The sequence below is a fragment of the Pinus tabuliformis genome, chromosome 6, assembly GCF_031772625.1.
Source record: "Pinus tabuliformis cultivar Carrire ecotype Pingquan chromosome 6, CPIR1, whole genome shotgun sequence".
NCBI classification, from domain to species: domain Eukaryota; kingdom Viridiplantae; phylum Streptophyta; class Pinopsida; order Pinales; family Pinaceae; genus Pinus; species Pinus tabuliformis.
In genome coordinates this window covers 808,409,765-808,431,350 of record NC_142292.1, presented here as the reverse complement: position 1 = coordinate 808,431,350, position 21,586 = coordinate 808,409,765, and positions in this window count along the sequence as shown.

Below are 21,586 nucleotides of genomic sequence, written 5' to 3'. Positions count from 1 at the left end.
CGTCTATTCTACGAATATTAGCATTGGAATCCAAGTAGGTTCTCATCATCCACCTTTAATTTGCAATTAGGAACTTGCGTGATAGCATTGTTTGATTGTTGCTAGACTCGGTCTAGGCTAGTAGGGATCGCCTCTGTCTGCAGAGGGGATTTACCTCCACAACACATCCATCTCCCAACCAAGTGGGGATAAACCAATATTGACTCATCCACCCAACCAAGTGGGGATACACCAGATACCAATTGTTTATACATGACTGAAATATTACATCATCTTTCCCATGCATAGTGGGGAAACAAAAATAGGCCGTTACATGACCTTGACAATAAAAGATATACATGACATAGAGACGAAAAATTTAGAGCAAGACTATGAAAGTCATCAATAACTAATATCAGCAGCATCTGTCAATCACTTATTCAGATTAGCAACCATGTTCTCCTTTAGTTCTCCTTCTGCACCTGTTCCACCTAAAATCAAACCAACATATACGCGACTGTATCCACAGAAACAGGCGTATATACGCAGATGTTCTTCATAAAAATCGCGTACAACCACTTCAGATCAGCAACCTGTAAATGTCCTGAACAAGGTATGTCTGCATGTAGATATCAACTCATCCTTTGAACATCATCATAAAATCATTCACATTATATCATATGTGAAAAACACCATAGTCATCTCATCATCATGCATGATCTTATATACAATCCATGTAACATTACACGGGAATATCCCTTGTCTAATAATCATCAATCAACATATGTGATTATCAACCTATCAACATATAGGTAAGAACTCATCATCATCATATCTTCTGTTATCACCAAAATAGGACCCTGATAGGCTGCTGATCAGACTATCTCAGTGTAACTATTTCAAACCAATCTTTTAGCTAAGGCTTAGCCTCCTTAGCCTGAGAGGGCTCTCTCAAAGGGTTAATGATATTGATTAAAGATATGGATATATGGCTAACTCTATGGTTTGGATTTTATATGTTTGTAGATTGGAAGATGGAGACTTGCTACCATTGGGCTATGGAGTCAGTGACAGAGATAAGGACAACAAATAGCTCTTCTTATAAAACTGAGGCTTGTATATACTTCAATGAAAGAGTGACACATTCAAGAAAGTCTCAATAACTTGAAGTTCATAGGAGTCAGAGCATGTGGGCATGAATTCTGAGTAATGATACATCAAGGTATTCAAAAGGAAAGAATTTAAAGTGATAGATCATAGTTTAATACCTAAAGGAAGTCAGGGCATTCAACATTTAAACATTCAGAACATAAACTCATATGGGACCACACAGTTTATAAATGTATACAGGAAGTCAGAGCACTTTCAGTGAATTCTGAGTGATTATACATCCATACCACTGTAAGAATTAAGGAAAGGACAACATCACATATTCTGAACATAAAAAATCCTTCATGAATCCTGAGTAATAAGCATTAAGACTATGGAAGTAAAGCATTTCAAAGATAAAATATGAAGCTCACTGAAGTACACTAAGAATCTCAGCTTCAGAAAAGTCCAACTGCTTCTGTATATATCAATCCCTGCATAGCATTTACAAAAGTAGTCTTTTTCTCTAACATTTTCCAACCCCCTTTTCATTGCTGTTTCAGCTATATATATAGTTCATGTAGATTCCTTCCCCCAGCATGAGGGTAATTCGAATTCCTCCTAATTTGACACCTATTGACACTTAAAACTAACTATTTAATACAAAGGACAGCTAACTAGGAGTCCTAGAGACCTAATACAACTAGGAGTGTAACTCCTTATTGTGATTACAACAACCTTATCTAAACATTTAAAACATTATTTGACACCTAAAACTCCATTAAGTCGAATTTGATGGTGCTCATAACCTTCCAGCTGGCCCTTGATGACTCATCCTTTTGCTGTTCCTAGAAACTAGGAGACTGTCCCTTGCTCTGTTCTGGCTGAAAAATAGGTCTTGGGACAGAGATCATAACTTCTCATAAAAAATGTATTTCGAAAAAATGAAGGAGGTTTTTTTTGAACCAATCCATGCTGAAAAAAAACCTATCTTGGTTTTTTGAAACACCTTCCCTACCGCCCAGAATGTGTCTTTGAAAAACAGGTGTAAAACAGGAGATGAAAAACTGCACCTACAGCAGTTTCGTAGCGCAACTTTGGTCATTAATTTCTCTCAGATAATAATGGATTTGAAGAAAGTGGAGGAGGTTTTTGTACCTCAGTGTTTTAAGAATGAAAACCTCTTTCACTTTTTAGAGATGAGTTTTTAACTGCTCAGAAACGCTTCTAGAAATTGACTGGTAAAAACAAGGAGAGAAAGTTCCTCCTTTTTTGCTTTTGGTCTCCACAAGGATCTTCTTTGATTACACAAAAATGTATTGAAGTGCCATGTTCTTCATGTGCTGTAGACCTTGTCCATGCACCCCTGTGAAAATAAAACCTCTTTAATGCTACCTGAGGGATAATGAACAATACTAGCTGTGATCACTTTTATAACAAATGGTTTATGATTCATATATGCTTTTCCTTTGCCTATTTTGCCCTTGTTGGATGTTTGTATTGTGTAAATGATCCTTCTTTAGAAACTCTCTTTCAAAAAGGTTTCCCTTTTGTCCCTCAAAATTTGTCAACTATATCAAAATATGCAGCTACAGCAGTTTCGTAGCGCGCTACGAAACTGCTGTGCATTAGGCATTATCTTCAGCAGTTTCGTAGTGCGCTACGAAACTGCTGTGCAATCACGAAAACACAGCTTAATGCCAAATTTGACTGTCTTGAGCTTCTTTATCTTGGAATGTCCCTTTCATCTGTCCTAAAGTTTTTCAAAACTGAATGCAGAGGCATCATTCTTCAAGGAAAAATTCAACAAGGTAAATCATCAAAATTTGATGACTTAACCTTACTTACTAAGTGACTTTCCTTAGTTAAGGAAACCTTTCCCGCTGGCTTAGCTATGTCTTCAGATCTTCAATTTTCCTTTTCAATTGCATGTTTCCTTGCCCTTTCCTTGAATTGGGCAATCTCAAGGTTGGTAGACATCAATTTCCTTTTTGACTTCCTCAAAGCTACATTCTTCTTCTTGAGTGCTAACTGCCTTGCTTGAATTGAAATGAAGAACTCTGATCTATGTTGACCCTGAGCTTGCCAAGTGCTTCTTATGAATGAAAGGAACATGAAAGTGACCAAGACCAATTCTTCCTTACCTTACCCCTTTTCTTTGAAATTTGTTTAGTGATAACAGTGGCTCCACTTGGGATAGTGTGCCCTTGTGGTACACTAAGAACCTGCAGTTCCAGTGCCTTATCCTCTTATGATAAACAAAAATTTATTTGACAAACATCACCTTTAAGTTTCTTGGGCCTTCACCCAGGCTTAAGCTTGATGACCACTGTAGGAGAAAGAAGTCTATATCTACTGAAAAAAATGCTCAGTCAACTTTGAGCTTATTTGCATTTTCCTACCTACCTACTGTTGGCATTATGGCTAAAGTGTTGTCCTTGATGGCAACCCATTCAGGTGATAGATCACAGTACTTCAATTCAGCAGCAAAGATTGATGATCAGCTATCAAATATTGAAGAAAATAAGGGGTACGCAGGTACACCTCACATAAGGTGCGTACACGCAGGTCAATGTTACATAAAGTGCGTACATACCCGCAGTTATCCCGTTCAGGAGGTGCGTACCCCCAGTGCACACATTTCAAGGCAAAGAAATTCACATGTGGGGTTTTCTTATGTTTTACTCTTGGTATTTAGCCGACGGTATTGGGTTATTATGGTGTCGGCTTGTGGTATTGATCCATGTTTTAAGGAAGAGCTTTCCTATATAAAGCAAAGGAGATCATTTGGCTTGAGCATGTCTTTGGTTGAATATCTTATGAGGGCTAGATCTGGTCTAGATCTAAAGGAGGCGAATCTACTGATGGACCGAGATCTCTTCAGCGCATGTTCAGATCTGTAGATCTGACTGTCTGGGTTATTTCTGAAGTCTTGAAATCATCTATGCCTGAAGGTACGCAGGTACAGTGAGAGAAAAGTGCGTACATACGCAGGAAGGAAGCGTTTCAGGTGCGCCGGTACGCAGGCACAAAAGGGTTTCAGGTGCGCCGGTACGCAGGCACAGAAGGGTTTCAGGTGCGCCGGTACGCAGGCACAGAAGGGTTTCAGGTGCGCCGGTACGCAGGCACAGAAGGGTTGCAGGTGCGTCGGTACGCAGGCACAGAAGGGTTTCAGGTGCGCCGGTACGCAGGCACAGAAGGGTTTCAGGTGCGGCGGTACGCAGGCACAGAAGGGTTGCAGGTGCGCCGGTACGCAGGCACAGAAGGGTTGCAGGTGCGGAGGTCCGCAGGCAGTTCAATGGACTCAGAGCGAGGTACGCAGGCTAGCAGTTGAGCAGGGTGCGTACATAAGCAGGCTAGCAGTTGAGCAGGGTGCGTACTGTAAGCAGGCAAGCAGTTGAGCAGGGTGAGTACTGTAAGCAGGCGAGCAGTTGAGCAGGGTGCTTACGTAAGCAGGCGAGCAGTTGAGCAGGGTGCTTACTTCTCTTAAGATCTTTGTTTATCATTGTTGTGCTCTGGGTTTGGTCCTATTATTGTTGATCTGGTTACTACAGTTGATTGGGTGATTCTCTTATACTTGATGATCATTTGATGCTTATGGATCCAGTTTGAAAATTTATGAAAAGTGGTCCTTGTAAGAAAAGAAGTAGGGGGTTGTAGATCCCTTCCAGGAGAGACTGGAAAACGAGAGAGAGTTGTAGCTCTCTGCAGGTTGCAACCTGCGTACTGGTAAAGGACTGCATAGTACAAAACCATTGTAAAAGGAGTTTCTAATTTGAAAGAAGATAGAGACATATTGCAGCAGGTGGTTTTCACCCACATTGGGTTTCCACCTTACATCTTGTGTTCTTTGGTGTGACTATCTGTTTTCTTTGTTCATGCTCATTATTTTATGGTACTGACATGCAAAACTAATTCAAAGAACAAATAAGGAAGATTTATTAAAAGAATTAGATAATACTGATTCACCCCCCCTCTCAGTATTATTTCCAACAATTGGTATCAGAGCAGGTCCTTCAGAGAAGCTTGATCGCTTGAAGGTAGATCGTTCATCATGAGCAACTACGAGAGAGAAGCATCAATCAGGCCACCAGTTTTTGATGGGACAAACTTCAATTATTGGAAGGTAAGAGTTACTGCCTATCTTCAATCTCTTGGTACAGAAGTTTGGGACATCGTAGAGACAGGCTACGCTTTTCCTTCAGCTACTCCTACAGATGCAGCCGAGAAAAAGAAGTATGAAACAAATGCGAAAGCAGTCAGTACTCTATTAGGATGTATATCTCAATCAGAATTCATGAAGGTAATGCACTATAAATCTGCAAAAGAGATATGGGACAAAATTGTCACGAGCTATGAAGGAGATGAACAGGTAAAGCGTGTTAAACTTCAAACTCTCAGAATTCAGTATGAGACTCTCAAAATGTATAATGATGAAAGTGTGGCTAACTATTTTCTTCGGGTAGATGAGGTTGTTAATTGTATGAAAAATTTGGGTGAAGAAATAAAAGAGGCTATTGTGGTTGAAAAGGTTCTAAGATCATTGTCCCCCAAGTTTGAATCTAAAGTATCTGCAATAGAAGAAAAGGAAAATCTACGAATTCTTACTATGTCTCAGCTACATGGAATTCTAACTGCTTATGAAATGAGAAAGGGAGGTCCATCAGACAGAAGAGAAGCTGCTTTCAAGGCATCAGGCAAAGGAGATTATTATGAAGCAAGCCACGTCCCAGAAGAAGAGGAAGAAGAATCAAATTTTGTCAGAAATCTTCAAAGGGGTTCTGGAAGGTTCAGAGGTAAGTTACCTTTTAAATGCTTTGCTTATGGAAGAGTAGGTCATTATGCTGCAAAATGTCCTTATAAGGATAAAGGAAAGGAACCTGCTAGATGGAACAAGAAACAGAATGCAAATAAGAAAAGCTACTACACTCATGAAGATAGTGATGGTCTATCAAACAGTGATGAAGATGAACAAGGTAATGAATATAAGTTGTTAATGGCATTTGAAGATGATGATTATATGGATGCTATAGATGTGGATAACCTTTATGATGAAATTACTAGACTCAAGAGATGTATAGAAGAAAAGAACATGATCATTGATACTCTACAATTTCAAATTGATGAAAAGGAAAAACATCTTGAAAAATTAGAAGGTGAAATTGTTGGTCTTAGAAAAGAGATTGAGAAAACAAAAGCTATTAATCTCAAGTTTGTCAAAGGATCTGAAACTTTGGATGAGATTATCAATGTGCAGCAGTCTCCACTAAACAAGACAGGTCTGGGCTATAATGGAGAAACTTCTCAAGCATCCACCTCAAAAAGTTATCTTGATGCAGCAAGAAGAAATGAGCAAAATCACAATGAAGATCATCAGGTAAAGCAGGGACGAATTACAAACAGAAACTATCAGGGGCAATCCATCTTAAGGGTGAACAAAAGCTACAACCAGCCACAGGTAAAATCTTCTCAATTTGGTTCAAGAATAGATGACAATAGAAATTACAATCAATTGGCTGGTAGATTCGATAACCGCAGAAGTTTCTTCAATGGACAATGCTTTTCTTGCCATAACTTTGGTCACAAAGCAGCTCAATGTGTTGCATATAAAACAATCATGACTAAAGAAGCTCAAAAACAAAGAAGTATGACCGGGATTACAAAAGGGACCTATAACAACTTTTCGGTTCTTGAAAATGAAGTTGAATGTTCTATTTGCAATAACTTTGGTCATGAAGACTCTGAATGCAGGAGCAGGTTTCAGCAGAAAAAGGAACAAGCCTCAAGCACCAAAACATGGAGAATAAAGGAACCACAAACAGAAAGATGTGGGATAGCTTTTTATGCAGAGGGACAGGAAAATCTATGGTACATTGACAGTGGATGTTCGAAGCATATGACAGGTGATAAAGAAAAACTTGAGTCATATTCTGCTCTAGAAAAAGGAAAGAAAGTCTCTTTTGGAAATGATACTCCTGCAACTATAAAAGGAAAAGGCATTGCTCAGTTAAAAGAAAAGGTCAAGGCTGGAAATGTTTTGTATGTTGATGGATTGAAGCATAATCTTCTAAGTGTCAGCCAGATGTGTGATCAAAGAACCGAGGTTATATTCAGATCAAATGGATGTCTTGTTCGTGATCTTGATACAGGTAAAACAGTGATCAAAGGCAAAAGAACTCCAAATAATCTGTACATATTTGAAGAAGGACAACAACAATGCTATCTGAGCAAGGATGATGAGCATTGGTTATGGCATCGGAGGTTGGGACATCTAAGCTTTTCATAAATAAGGAAAGCATGCAAATATCAGGCAGTTCGCGATCTTCCAGATATCAAAATTCCTGACAACACCATATGCAAATCATGTCAGTTTGGAAAACAAACCAGAACTAACTTTCCAAAGAAAGAAGGATCAGCTAGCATGCCTCTTGAGCTAGTACATACAGATACATGCGGTCCTTTCAGGAAAAGAACACCTCGAGGAGAAGAATACTTGATATTATTCATTGACGATTTCTCAAGGTTTGTCTGGTTAGGACTTATGAAGCACAAAGATGAAGCATTCGAAAAATTCAAATCCTTCAAAGCCTTGGTTGAAAATGAATCAGGTCACAAAATTAAGTGCCTCAGATCCGACAGAGGTGGGGAATTTACTTCAAATGAATTTTTCGATTTCTGTGAAGAACATGGGATAAGAAGAGAATTCTCTACAGCAAGAACTCCTCAGCAAAATGGAGTTGTGGAAAGAATGAACAGAACAGTCCAACAAATGGCTCGTGCTATGCTTGATGAGTCAGGAACTCCCGCAACTTTCTGGGGTGAAGCTGCACATGCTGCAGTTGTTATTCTCAACAAAACAAATGTCCGGGTGAACAGCACTCAAACTCCTCATGAGCTCTGGAGTGGTAGAACTCCTTCGGTAAAGCACTTCAAAATCTTTGGGAGCAAATGCTATATCAAGAATAGTGATGAGAAGCTTGGAAAACTTGAACCTAGAGCAGATGAAGGCATTCTTCTTGGTTACTCTCCACATAGCAAAGCATACAAATGCTACAATAAAAGACTTGGCAGAATTGTTGACAGCATTGATGTAGTGGTTGATGAGAAGGGATACATTCCTAGGCAAGTACATCATGAAGACATCGAAGAAGATGAAGGCTACCCCCAACGACAGAATGATGAAGAAGAAGAACCTCAAGAAGAACCTCAAGAAGAACCAGAGGAGAAAACAAGAATAGAAGAAAAGACTCCATCCAGATATGTTCAGAAGAATCATCCAGAATCTCAGATTATGGGGCAGAAAGAAGCAGGTGTACAAACAAGAAGAACAGTTGCAGAAGCTTCAAGCTATTTGGCATTACTCTCCTCTACTGAACCACAAAATGTGAAAGAGGCATGCAAAGATGAATGTTGGGTAAAAGCAATGGATGAAGAACTTGAGCAGATCGAAAAGAACAACACTTGGGAGCTGGTTCCTAGACCAAAGGATAAGAATGTTATCGGAACAAAATGGGTCTTCAAAAATAAATTGAATGAAAATGGAGAAGTAATTAGAAACAAAGCCAGACTTGTTTGTAAAGGGTATGCGCAGCAAGAAGGAATAGACTTTGAAGAAACCTTTGCTCCTGTTGCAAGACTTGAGGCCATCCGAATGTTCCTTGCTCTCTCAAGTTTTCAAAACTTCAAAGTATTTCAAATGGACGTGAAATCAACCTTTCTAAATGGAGACTTGGAAGAAGAAGTATACATTGAACAGCCAGATGGGTTTATTCTTGGAAATGATCCAAATCTTGTATGCAGATTGAAAAAGGCTCTCTATGGTCTCAAACAAGCTCCAAGGGCTTAGTACTACCGTTTGGACAAATATCTTCATCAACAAGGTTTTTCAAAAGGATCAGCAGATAGCAATCTTTATATAAAAGTTGAAAATGACAAATTGCTAATACTTGTTGTGTATGTAGATGACATTATTTTTGGGAGCAATGAAGAAGCTATGAGTCAAAGCTTTGCCTCGGTCATGCAGAAAGAATTTGAAATGTCGTTGCTAGGAGAACTGACATATTTCCTTGGTTTGCAAATCCAACAAAAAGAAGGAGGAATCTTTTTATCTCAAACTAAGTATCTCAAACAGATTTTGAAGAAATATGGTATGGAAGATGCAAAACCAGTATGTACACCCATGGTCACAGGATGTAGCCTCAGTGAAAATGATGAATCTGCAGCAGTACATCAACCAACCTACAGATCTATGATTGGAAGTTTACTTTATTTGACAGGTACCCGACCGGACATCATGCATGCAGTTGGAATAGTTGGAAGATTTCAGGCAAATCCGAAGGAGACTCATCTTCAGGCAGTGAAAAGAATTTTCAAATATCTTCAAGGGACTCAAAATTATGGCTTATGGTATCCTAGAGATACAGATCTTACACTTCATGCTTATACAGATGCAGATTGGGCCGGAAGCGTGGATGACAGGAAAAGCACAAGTGGTGGTGCGTTCTTTATGGGTTCCAGACTGGTATCTTGGTTCAGCAAGAAACAGAGTTCAATTGCCTTGTCTACAGCTGAAGCGGAATATGTTGTTGCTGCATCTTGTTGCACCCAACTCCTTTGGATGATGTAGACTTTGCAGGATTTTCAAATCACTTGTACACCACCTATCCCCATCTTATGTGATAACACAAGTGCAATCAGCATCTCAAAGAATCCGGTTATGCATTCAAAAACCAAGCACATACCCGTCAAGTATCATTTTCTCCGGGAACAAGTGCTTGAACAGAAGGTCAAGTTGGAGTATGTTCCTTCTAAGGAACAAGTTGCTGATATTCTCACCAAACCATTGCCCAGGGACACTTTTGAATACCTCAGGCAAAAGCTGGGGGTTGTTGATGCATCATCTTATTGCTGAACCTCTTCTCATTGATGGTACAGGTTCAGGGGGAGCATATAATGCATTGTTGGCATTATGGAGGATGTGCAGAAGGAGATCTTGGAAGTAGCTGCAATATGTCTCTATCTCTTTCATGGTGGATTATGGTTCCTCGTTGCAGATCTGGTTCATATTCAGGGGGAGCATAACCCTTTGCCCTTGATGTCAAAGGGGGAGAATGAAGCTGAAGTTTTGAGGTTGCCATCAAGTCCAAAGGGGGAGATTGTTGGCATTATGGCTAAAGTGTTGTCCTTGATGGCAACCCATTTAGGTGATAGATCACAGTACTTCAATTCAGCAGCAAAGATTGATGATCAGCTATCAAATATTGAAGAAAATAAGGGGTACGCAGGTACACCTCACATAAGGTGCGTACACGCAGGTCAGTGTTACATAAAGTGCGTACATACCCGCAGTTATCCCGTTCAGGAGGTGCGTACCCCCAGTGCACACATTTCAAGGCAAAGAAATTCACATGTGGGGTTTTCTTATGTTTTACTCTTGGTATTTAGCCGACGGTATTGGGTTATTATGGTGTCGGCTCGTGGTATTGATCCATGTTTTAAGGAAGAGCTTTCCTATATAAAGCAAAGGAGATCATTTGGCTTGAGCATGTCTTTGGTTGAATATCTTATGAGGGCTAGATCTGGTCTAGATCTAAAGAAGGCGAATCTACTGATGGACCGAGATCTCTTCGGCGCATGTTCAGATCTGTAGATCTGACTGTCTGGGTTATTTCTGAAGTCTTGAAATCATCTATGCCCGAAGGTACGCAGGTACAGTGAGAGAAAAGTGCGTACATACGCAGGAACGAAGCGTTTCAGGTGCGCCGGTATGCAGGCACAGAAGGGTTTCAGGTGCGCCGGTACGCAGGCACAGAAGGGTTTCAGGTGCGCCGGTACGCAGGCACAGAAGGGTTTCAGGTGCGCTGGTACGCAGGCACAGAAGGGTTGAAGGTGCGCCGGTACGCAGGCACAGAAGGGTTTCAGGTGCGCCGGTATGCAGGCACAGAAGGGTTTCAGGTGCGCCGGTACGCAGGCACAGAAGGGTTGCAGGTGCGCCGGTCCGCAGGCAGTTCAATGGACTCAGAGCGAGGTACGCAGGCTAGCAGTTGAGCAGGGTGCGTACATAAGCAGGCTAGCAGTTGAGCAGGGTGCGTACTGTAAGCAGGCAAGCAGTTGAGCAGGGTGAGTACTGTAAGCAAGCCAACAGTTGAGCAGGGTGCTTACGTAAGCAGGCGAGCAGTTGAGCAGGGTGCTTACTTCTCTTAAGATCTTTGTTTATCATTGTTGTGCTCTGGGTTTGGTCCTATTATTGTTGATCTGGTTACTACAGTTGATTGGGTGATTCTCTTATACTTGATGATCATTTGATGCTTATGGATCCAGTTTGAAAATTTATGAAAAGTGGTCCTTGTAAGAAAAGAAGTAGGGGGTTGTAGATCCCTTCCAGGAGAGACTGGAAAACGAGAGAGAGTTGTAGCTCTCTGTAGGTTGCAGCCTGCGTACTGGTAAAGGACTGCAGCAGTACAAAACCATTGTAAAAGGAGTTTCTAATTTGAAAGAAGATAGAGACATATTGCAGCAGGTGGTTTTCACCCACATTGGGTTTCCACCTTACATCTTGTGTTCTTTGGTGTGACTATCTGTTTTCTTTGTTCATGCTCATTATTTTATGGTACTGACATGCAAAACTAATTCAAAGAACAAATAAGGAAGATTTATTAAAAGAATTAGATAATACTGATTCACCCCCCCTCTCAGTATTATTTCCAACACCTACTAGCTGCAATTTCCAGTTTAGGTCAAGCAACATGATATTTCCAATAAAGCCAATCAATTGTCCTCTCTGATATTGGAGGCTCTTGACTGCATTCAACCTAAAAATAACCATGGTAGAGAGATGACCAAATCAACCTATAATGTATATGATCTTCATAATGCAAATGAAATTGAAATACTGATGTGCAAAACTTTGCCATGTATTCATTTATAGGGTCAAAGAAAACATGGTTATTTTGATAATCATCATAACATTCTATCTCTTTAGACAACTGATCCTTAGCCACACAAAATTCCTTTGATGTGCTATCCAACTGCCTTTCTGCATGATTCCCATAGACAATGTAATTTTCCTCACTATTGTGATCATTCTTTGATGTAAGCTGCTGCAAGGAATCACAAAAATGAACAACCTTTTCTTCTGCCTGAGGGCTATAAAAGCTATTTTCCAGTACTTCTTCTTGCTATTTGCAATCAATTTCATACTCATAATGATCTGAAGCCTGACAAATCTTCTGCATCTCTACATCAATCTCAGAGGATGTAATATGATTTTCATAAGTAAACCCCTGCTGATCTTCATGCTGCATTTCATGAGATGTTATACTTTCTTCTTGGTGTTGAAATGCATTGTTATGAAGAGCCTCTAAAATTTCTTCATCCATAAATTCATCATCATCATAACAATCCTCCAAGTACTGAATAAGACTTAAAGAATGCCTACAGCAATCTTTAAGCAGCAATAAGGAAGGATAACATTCTTTATACATCTCATAGAATTCATCATGAAAACTAGCAAGCGAATATATTGAACCATTTTCCAAACTTTTATACCAAGACCATGCTTTTCCTTCTAAAGTGGTCATAAACATCTTCATGAGACAATCTTTAGGGAAATGAACCTTAAGACTGCGCACATGCATATGAAACCAAACCAAATGAAGAGCAGCATTGTCTTTCTTTTCATCTTTGAATATCGGAAGATCCTCTAACCAATCAACCTTTGGCATAGGATTTGGAAAACCAGGGATATGAGACCGATTCATAGGAGCATACCTGGCATTCATTCTTGCAGTGGAACTCATCTTGAAACTTCATCAAGCTACTGATCTTCTAGCAGTGGAGTCACCTTCCAATTTCTTATTCGATGTATGGAGTCGCCAAGGTAGTTTTGCAGCCTCAAAAAGATGTTTGAGCTCCTGCTACCTTCAGAAGTTCAGTCTCTTAATTTCGGGAATGAATAGACTTCAGGCTCCCGGCAGACGCACCAAAATGTTATCTCAAAATCAGGCCCTGATAGGCTGCTGGTCAGTTTGACTCTAAGTAACTATTTCGAACCTACTTTAGGCTGAGGCTTAGCCTCCTCAACCTGAGAGGGCTCTCTCTTGATGGATTAATGATTTTGATTAAAGATAAGATGGCTAACTCTTATAGAACAACTGTGAAAAATATGAATGGTGGAAACACATTAAACAACTATCCATTGGGCTTATGGAGTCAACAACACCTCAATATAACAATGAACTCAACCTTACATGGAAGTCAGGGCATTCAGCATTTAAACATTCAGAACATAAACTCATATGGGACCACACAGTTTATAAATGTATACAGGAAGTCAGAGCACATTCAGTGAATTCTGAGTGATTATACATCCATACCACTGTAATAATTAAGAAAAGGACAACATCACATATTCTGAACATAAAAAATCCTTCATGAATCCTGAGAAGTAAAGTCAAGCATGTATTACTGAAAATGAGTCTTACATAGGCCAAATACAAGCTTTTGCATAAAATTTCCAACCCTTTGTACATCAGCTCTTCTGCTATATATAGAGCTCTTTACACAACTTAGATTCCTCTTCTAGGATGAGGAAAATTTGAATTCTACCTGACCTGACACCTAATGACACTCAAAACTAACTATTAAATGCAAATGACACCTAACTAGCAGTCTTAGAGACCTAATACAACTAGGAGTGTATCTCCTTATCATGATTACAACAACCTTATCTAAACATTTAAAACATTCTTTGACACCTAAAACTCCATGAAGTCGAATTTGATGGTGCTCATAACCTTCCAGCTGGCCCTTGATGACTCATCCTTTTGTTGTTCCTAGAAACTAGGAGACTGTCCCTTGCTCTGTTCTGGCTGCAAAATAGGTCTTGGGATAGAGCTCATAACTTCTCATAAAAACTGTATTTGGAAAAACTGAAGGAGGCTTTTGTGAAGAAATCCATGCTGAACAAAAACCTATCTTGGTTTTTTGAAACACCTTCCCTACCGCCCAGAATGTGTCTTTGAAAAACAGGTGTAAAACAGGAGATGAAAAACTGCACCTACAGCAGTTTCGTAGCACAACTTTAGTCATTAATTTCTCTCAGATCGTAATGAATTTGAGGAAAGTGGAAGAGGTTTTTGTACTTTAGTATCTTAAGAATGAAAACCTCTTTTACTTTTCAGAGATGAGTTTTCCATTGCTTGGTAATCCCCTTGGAAGTTGGCTTCTGTTTTCATAACATGAAATTTTGGAGTTCACAAATGTCCTTCTTTGTTTCTTTTAATTTGCATAAAAATGCATTTGATTATTTTGTTTTCCATGCCAGGCGTACCTTGCTCCAAAAATATTTCCCTTTTTTCTTCAAAATTGGCCCATCGAATGATAATATGTAGCTACAGCAGTTTCGTAGCGCGCTACGAAACTGTTGTGCATGAGGCATCACCTACAGCAGTTTCGTAGCGCACTACGAAACTGCTGTGTAATTTCAAAAACACAGCTTACATGCCAAATTCGACTGTCTTGAGCTTCTTTATCTTGAAATGTCCTTCTCATCTGCCTTGAAACTTGTTTGCTATGTGATTTTCCTTAGCTAAGGAAATCCTTTCTGCTGACTTAGTTGTATCTTCAAATCCTCGATTTGCCTCTTCATAATTCTGATGTTGGGTCTGAGCCTATTATCAATCCATCTGATGTATCTTGCCTTGCTTGAATTTGATGAAGATTTCTTATCTCTGCTCACCATGGGCTTGTTTGCTCAAACTAAGAATTGGGTCAAATGTCTATTGCATGAACACGACCAAGATCAGCATGAATATGTCCAGGATCAATTAACTCTTCCCTTACCTTTTTCTTTGAAATTTTGTCAGTGATAAATTTCAACAAATTTCAAAGAAAAGGGGCAAGGTAAGGAAGAATTGGTCTTGGTCACTTTCGTGTTCCTTTCATGCATAAGAAGCACTTGGCAAGCTCAGGGTCAGTATAGATCAGAGTTCTTCATTCAATTCAAGCAAGGCAGTTAGCACGCAAGAAGAAGAATGTAGCTTTGAGGAAGTCAAAAAGGAAATTGATGTCTACCAACCTTGAGATTGCCCAATTCAAGGAAAGGGTAAGGAAACATGCAATTGAAAAGGAAAATTGAAGATCTGAAGACACAGCTAAGCCAGTGGGAAAGGTTTCCTTAACTAAGGAAAGTCACTTAGCAAGTAAGGTTAAGTCATCAAATTTTGATGATTTACCTTGTTGAATTTTTCCTTGAAGAATGATGCCTCTGCATTCAGTTTTGAAAAAATTTAGGACAGACGAAAGGGACATTCCAAGATAAAGAAGCTCAAGACAGTCAAATTTGGCATTAAGCTGTGTTTTCGTGATTGCACAGCAGTTTCGTAGCGCACTACGAAACTGCTGAAGATAATGCCTAATGCACAGCAGTTTCGTAGCGCGCTACGAAACTGCTGTAGCTGCATATTTTGATATAGTTGACAAATTTTGAGGGACAAAAGGGAAACCTTTTTGAAAGAGAGTTTCTAAAGAAGGATCATTTACACAATACAAACATCCAGCAAGGGCAAAACAGGGAAAGGAAAAGCATATATGAATCATAAACCATTTGTTATAAAAGTGATCACAACTAGTATTGTTCATTATCCCTCAGGCAGCATTAAAGAGGTTTTATTTTCACAGGGGTGCATGGACAAGGTCTACAGCACATGAAGAACATGGCACTTCAATACATTTTTGTGTAATAAAAGAAGATCCTTGTGGAGACCAAAAGCAAAAAAGGAGGAACTTTCTCTCCTTGTTTTTACCAGTCAATTTCTAGAAGCGTTTCTGAGAAGTTAAAAACTCATCTCTAAAAAGTGAAAGAGGTTTTCATTCTTAAGACACTGAAGTACAAAAACCTCTTCCACTTTCTTCAAATCCATTATTATCTGAGATAAATTAATGACCAAAGTTGCGCTATGAAACTGCTGTAGGTGCAGTTTTTCATCTCCTGTTTTACACCTGTTTTTCAAAGACACATTCTGGGCGGTAGGGAAGGTGTTTCAAAAAACCAAGATAGGTTTTTGTTCAGCATGGATTGGTTCAAAAAAAACCTCCTTTAGTTTTTCGAAATACATTTTTTATGAGAAGTTATGAGCTCTGTCCCAAGACCTATTTTTCAGCCAGAACAGAGCAAGGGACAGTCTCCTAGTTTCTAGGAACAACAAAAGGATGAGTCATCAAGGGCCAGCTGGAAGGTTATGAGCACCATGAAATTCGACTTCATGGAGTTTTATGTGTCAAATAATGTTTTAAATGTTTAGATAAGGTTGTTGTAATCACAATAAGGAGTTACACTCCTAGTTGTATTAGGTCTCTAGGACTCCTAGTTAGTTGTCCTTTGTATTAAATAGTTAGTTTTAAGTGTCAATAGGTGTCAAACTAGGAGGAATTCGAATTCCTCTCATGCTGGAGGAGGGAATCTACATGAACTATATATATAGCTGAAACAACAATGAAAAGGGGGTTGGAAAATGTTAGAGAAAAAGACTACTTTTGTAAATGCTATGCAGGGATTGATATATACAGAAGCAGTTGGACTTTTCTGAAGCTGAGATTCTTAGTGTACTTCAGTGAGCTTCATCTTTTATCTTTGAAATGCTTTACTTCGATAGTCTTAATGCTTATTACTCAGGATTCATGAAGGATTTTTTATGTTCAGAATATGTGGTGTTGTCCTTTCCTTAATTCTTACAGTGGTATGGATGTATAATCACTCAGAATTCACTGAATGTGCTCTGACTTCCTGTATACATTTATAAACTGTGTGGTCCCATATGAGTTTATGTTCTGAATGTTTAAATGTTGAATGCCCTGACTTCCTTTAGGTATTAAATTATGATCTATCACTTTAAATTCTTTCCTTTTGAATACCTTGATGTATCATTACTCAGAATTCATGCCCACATGCTCTGACTCCTATGAACTTCAAGTTATTGAGACTTTCTTGAATGTGTCACTCTTTCATTGAAGTATATACAAGCCTCAGTTTTATAAGAAGAGCTATTTGTTGTCCTTATCTCTGTCACTGACTCCATAGCCCAATGGTAGCAAGTCTCCATCTTCCAATCTACAAACATATAAAATCCAAACCATAGAGTTAGCCATATATCCATATCTTTAATCAATATCATTAACCCTTTGAGAGAGCCCTCTCAGGCTAAGGAGGCTAAGCCTTAGCTAAAAAATTGGTTTGAAATAGTTACACTGAGATAGTCTGATCAGCAGCCTATCAGGGTCCTATTTTGGTGATAACATTTTGGTGCGTCTGCCGGGAGTCTGAAGATTATTCATTCCCGAAATCAAGAGACTGAACTTCTGAAGGTAGTAGGAGCTCAAAAGAATTTTCGAGGCTGCAATCTACCTTGGCGACTCCATTGTTGAAGAATTCGAAATTCATAGATTCATGGTGATTCCACTAGAGTTATGAAGGACCCAGATGCTACCATTCTTATTTCAAGGTATGCATGCATAAATTTTTCAGGAATTCATGGTTTCCCAAATCATTTTCCCAAGGATGCATATTTTCTAAGGAATGGTCCAAAATTCAATGGAGAAGATTTGAGTTTAACTTTGAAGCATATATCAGATTTTTGTGATTTTACAGAGCTTCTTAGAGTTAAACATGAGGATGTTTGCATTATGTTGTTCTATGATTTATTTCAAGGGAAATGTAAACAATGGATTGAAAGCTTTCCTACCAAATCCATTAAGTCATTTGAAGACTTTTGGCTTATGTTTTTGGAGGAATGGATGGATAGATCAGATGCGGTGGCAAACTCTCCTTCAATTCAAGGTTTCAAACAGTGGAATGATCATCATATTAATGAAGAAATAGTTGAAAATTTTTCTTTGTCCTTGTCTTCTTATCTAAAATCATTTGACTGCAAGGCAGAGGATAAGATGAAATTTTTGGATGAATTTGCTAAAGACATTGAGAAAGACATTGAAGGTTTACAAGGTCAAATTCAGGCATATAGTCTTCATAATCATGATCATTATTTTCAGAAGCTTTCTATGGCAGAACACAAGGAGAGAGTGTTGCTTCCTTTCTCTTTCACGATTGAGGAACTGTACACTGTTGTTGAAGATCAGTTTGCACAACCAGAAAGTTACAAGAATCATCAAGCTGATCATGTATTCTGGGATCCTATAGCCAAATATATGGAAGAGTTTTACTTTCCAGTGTTTTAGTTTTTCTATGAAGATCAGAGGCAATTTAAGTGGCACTGGTCATCACAATATCATTGTGGCTCTGAACTCCGATGCAGTCAAAAAACTCAAATATCAGATAAGACAAATGATTGGCTACATTGGAAATTTCACATTGATTGAGCTGAAAGAAGTTTGAATTGATAGGGTAGGTAGGTAGGAAAATGCAAATAAGCTCCACGTTGACTGAGCAATTTTTTTTTTTTTAGTAGATATAGACTTCTCTCTCCTATGGTGATTATCAAGTTCAAGCCCGAGGTGAAGGCCCCAGAAGCTTGAAAGGGATGCTTGTCAAGCAAATTTCTGTTTGTCATAAGAGGATAAGGCACTGGAACTGCAGGTTCTTAGTGTACCACAAGGGCACACTATCCCAAGTGGAGCCACTGTTATCACTGACAAAATTTCAAAGAAAAAAGGTAAGGGAAGAGTTAATTGATCCTGGACATATTCATGCTGATCTTGGTCGTGTTCATGCAATAGACATTTGACCCAATTCTTAGTTTGAGAAAACAAGCCCATGGTGAGCAGAGATAATAAATCTTCATCAAATTCAAGCAAGGCAAGATACATCAGATGGATTGATAATAGGCTCAGACCCAACATCAGAATTATGAAGAGGCAAATCGAGGATTTGAAGATACAACTAAGTCAGCAGAAAGGATTTCCTTAGCTAAGGAAAATCACATAGCAAACAAGTTTCAAGGCAGATGAGAAGGACATTTCAAGATAAAGAAGCTCAAGACAGTCTAATTTGGCATGTAAGCTGTGTTTTTGAAATTACACAGCAGTTTTGTAGTGCGCTACGAAACTGCTGTAGGTGATGCCTCATGCACAGCAGTTTCGTAACGCGCTACGAAACTGCTGTAGCTACATATTATCATTCGATGGGCCAATTTTAAAGAACAAAGAGAAATATTTTTGGAGCAAGGTACGCTTGGCATGGAAAACAAAATAATAAAATGCATTTTTATGCAAATTAAAAGAAACAAAGAAGGACATTTGTGAACTCCAAAATTTCATGTTATGAAAACAGCAGCCAACTTCCAAGGGGATTACCAAGCAATGGAAAACTCATCTCTGAAAAGTAAAATAAATTTTCATTCTTAAGATACTAAAGTACAAAAACCTCTTCCACTTTCCTCAAATTCATTACGATCTGAGAGAAATTAATGACCAAAGTTGCGCTACGAAACTGCTGTAGGTGCAGTTTTTCATCTCCTGTTTTACACCTGTTTTTCAAAGACACATTCTGGGCGGTAGGGAAGGTGTTTCAAAAAACCAAGATAGGTTTTTGTTCAGCCTGGATTGGTTCACAAAAGCCTCCTTCAGTTTTTCCAAATACAGTTTTTATGAGAAGTTATGAGCTCTGTCCCAAGACCTATTTTGCAACCAGAACAGAGCAAGGGACAGTCTCCTAGTTTCTAGGAACAACAAGAGGATGAGTCATCAAGGGCCAGCTGGAAGGTTATGAGCACCATCAAATTCGACTTCATGGAGTTTTATGTTTCAAAGAATGTTTTAAATGTTTAGATAAAGTTGTTGTAATCATGATAAGGAGATACACTCCTAGTTGTATTAGGTCTCTAGGACTGCTAGTTAGGTGTCATTTGCATTTAATAGTTAGTTTTGAGTGTCATTAGGTGTCAGGTCAGGTAGAATTCAAATTTTCCTCATCCTAGAAGAGGAATCTAAGTTGTGTAAAGAGCTCTATATATAGTAGAAGAGCTGATGTACAAAGGGTTGGAAATTTTATGCAAAAGCTTGTATTTGGCCTATGTAAGACTCATTTTCAGTAATACATGCTTGACTTTACTTCTCAGGATTCATGAAGGATTTTTTATGTTCAGAATATGTGATGTTGTCCTTTTCTTAATTCTTACAGTGGTATGGATGTATAATCACTCAGAATTCACTGAATGTGCTCTGACTTCCTGTATACATTTATAAACTGTGTGGTCCCATATGAGTTTATGTTCTGAATGTTTAAATGCTGAATGCCCTGACTTCCATGTAAGGTTGAGTTCATTGTTATATTGAGGTGTTGTTGACTCCATAAGCCCAATGGATAGTTGTTTAATGTGTTTCCGCCATTCATATTTTTCACAATTGTTCTATAAGAGTTAGCCATCTTATCTTTAATCAAAATCATTAATCCATCAAGAGAGAGCCCTCTCAGGTTGAGGAGGCTAAGCCTCAGCCTAAAGTAGGTTTGAAATAGTTACTTAGAGTCAAACTGACCAGCAGCCTATCAGGGCCTGATTTTGAGATAACATCTTCAACAATGCAACTCCATGTATCCAGCACTATGTATCTAGAGCTCAAGACTTCTTGATATCATCAACAGCAACAATCCTTATCAAGAACTATAGGAATCCTACATCATAATTGTATTATATGATTTTTATGCATATGACAACAACAGCCTATGAGTGACTCATCACCAAGTACTTTGTACTTATCCTTGTCCTTATGAAGATCACCATGTAAGCACCATATATGCATCATTAAACAATCAACCACAAATCTGATTTAAACACCAACTACGTAACCCCAAGAATCATATGAGATAGACAACTCATAATCATAGCAAGATATATCATTTAGCCATACAAGCATCATCACCAAGAACTACCAACTATAATGCCAACAATGCATTATTAAAGGTATATGATCCCCCTGAACCTGTGCCATCTGTTCACTGTCAGATCTGATCATGCATATATCAGCAAGAAGTATCAAGGCATCATCATTAATCTAGGATCAAAACATCTTACAAGTGTCAAGGCTTTTCCACACATCATCAGTAGATTGTAACCATTATCAAACAGAGCAAATAATGGACAAAATCATATCAAATCCTTTTTCTGAACCTGTCCCTACTGCTTTTCTCAAACTGACATATACGCGACTGTGCAATGTATAACTCGCGTATATATGCGACTTCCCTTTATGAAACTTTTGTATGAGATTTAGGACACTAAAGTTTTACACTTTTAGCTCCCTCTGAGTCTGTTATGTTTGTGTTGTGCCACATCTTTCTGACTGTACTTCCTTCTTCTTCCATATCTTCAAGTGTGATGATGTTTTATCCTTTTGGTATGGTGCTCGTACTTTGATCCTGCATTCCTTTGCTATATGTCCAAGCTTGTTACATGCATAACATCTTACATGTTTCATATTCCTTCTGTAGTAATCAAAAACTTTGTGACCAAACATATTGCAAGAAAAAAAATATCCCTGAAAGTACCTGGAATGTGATGATCTTGAA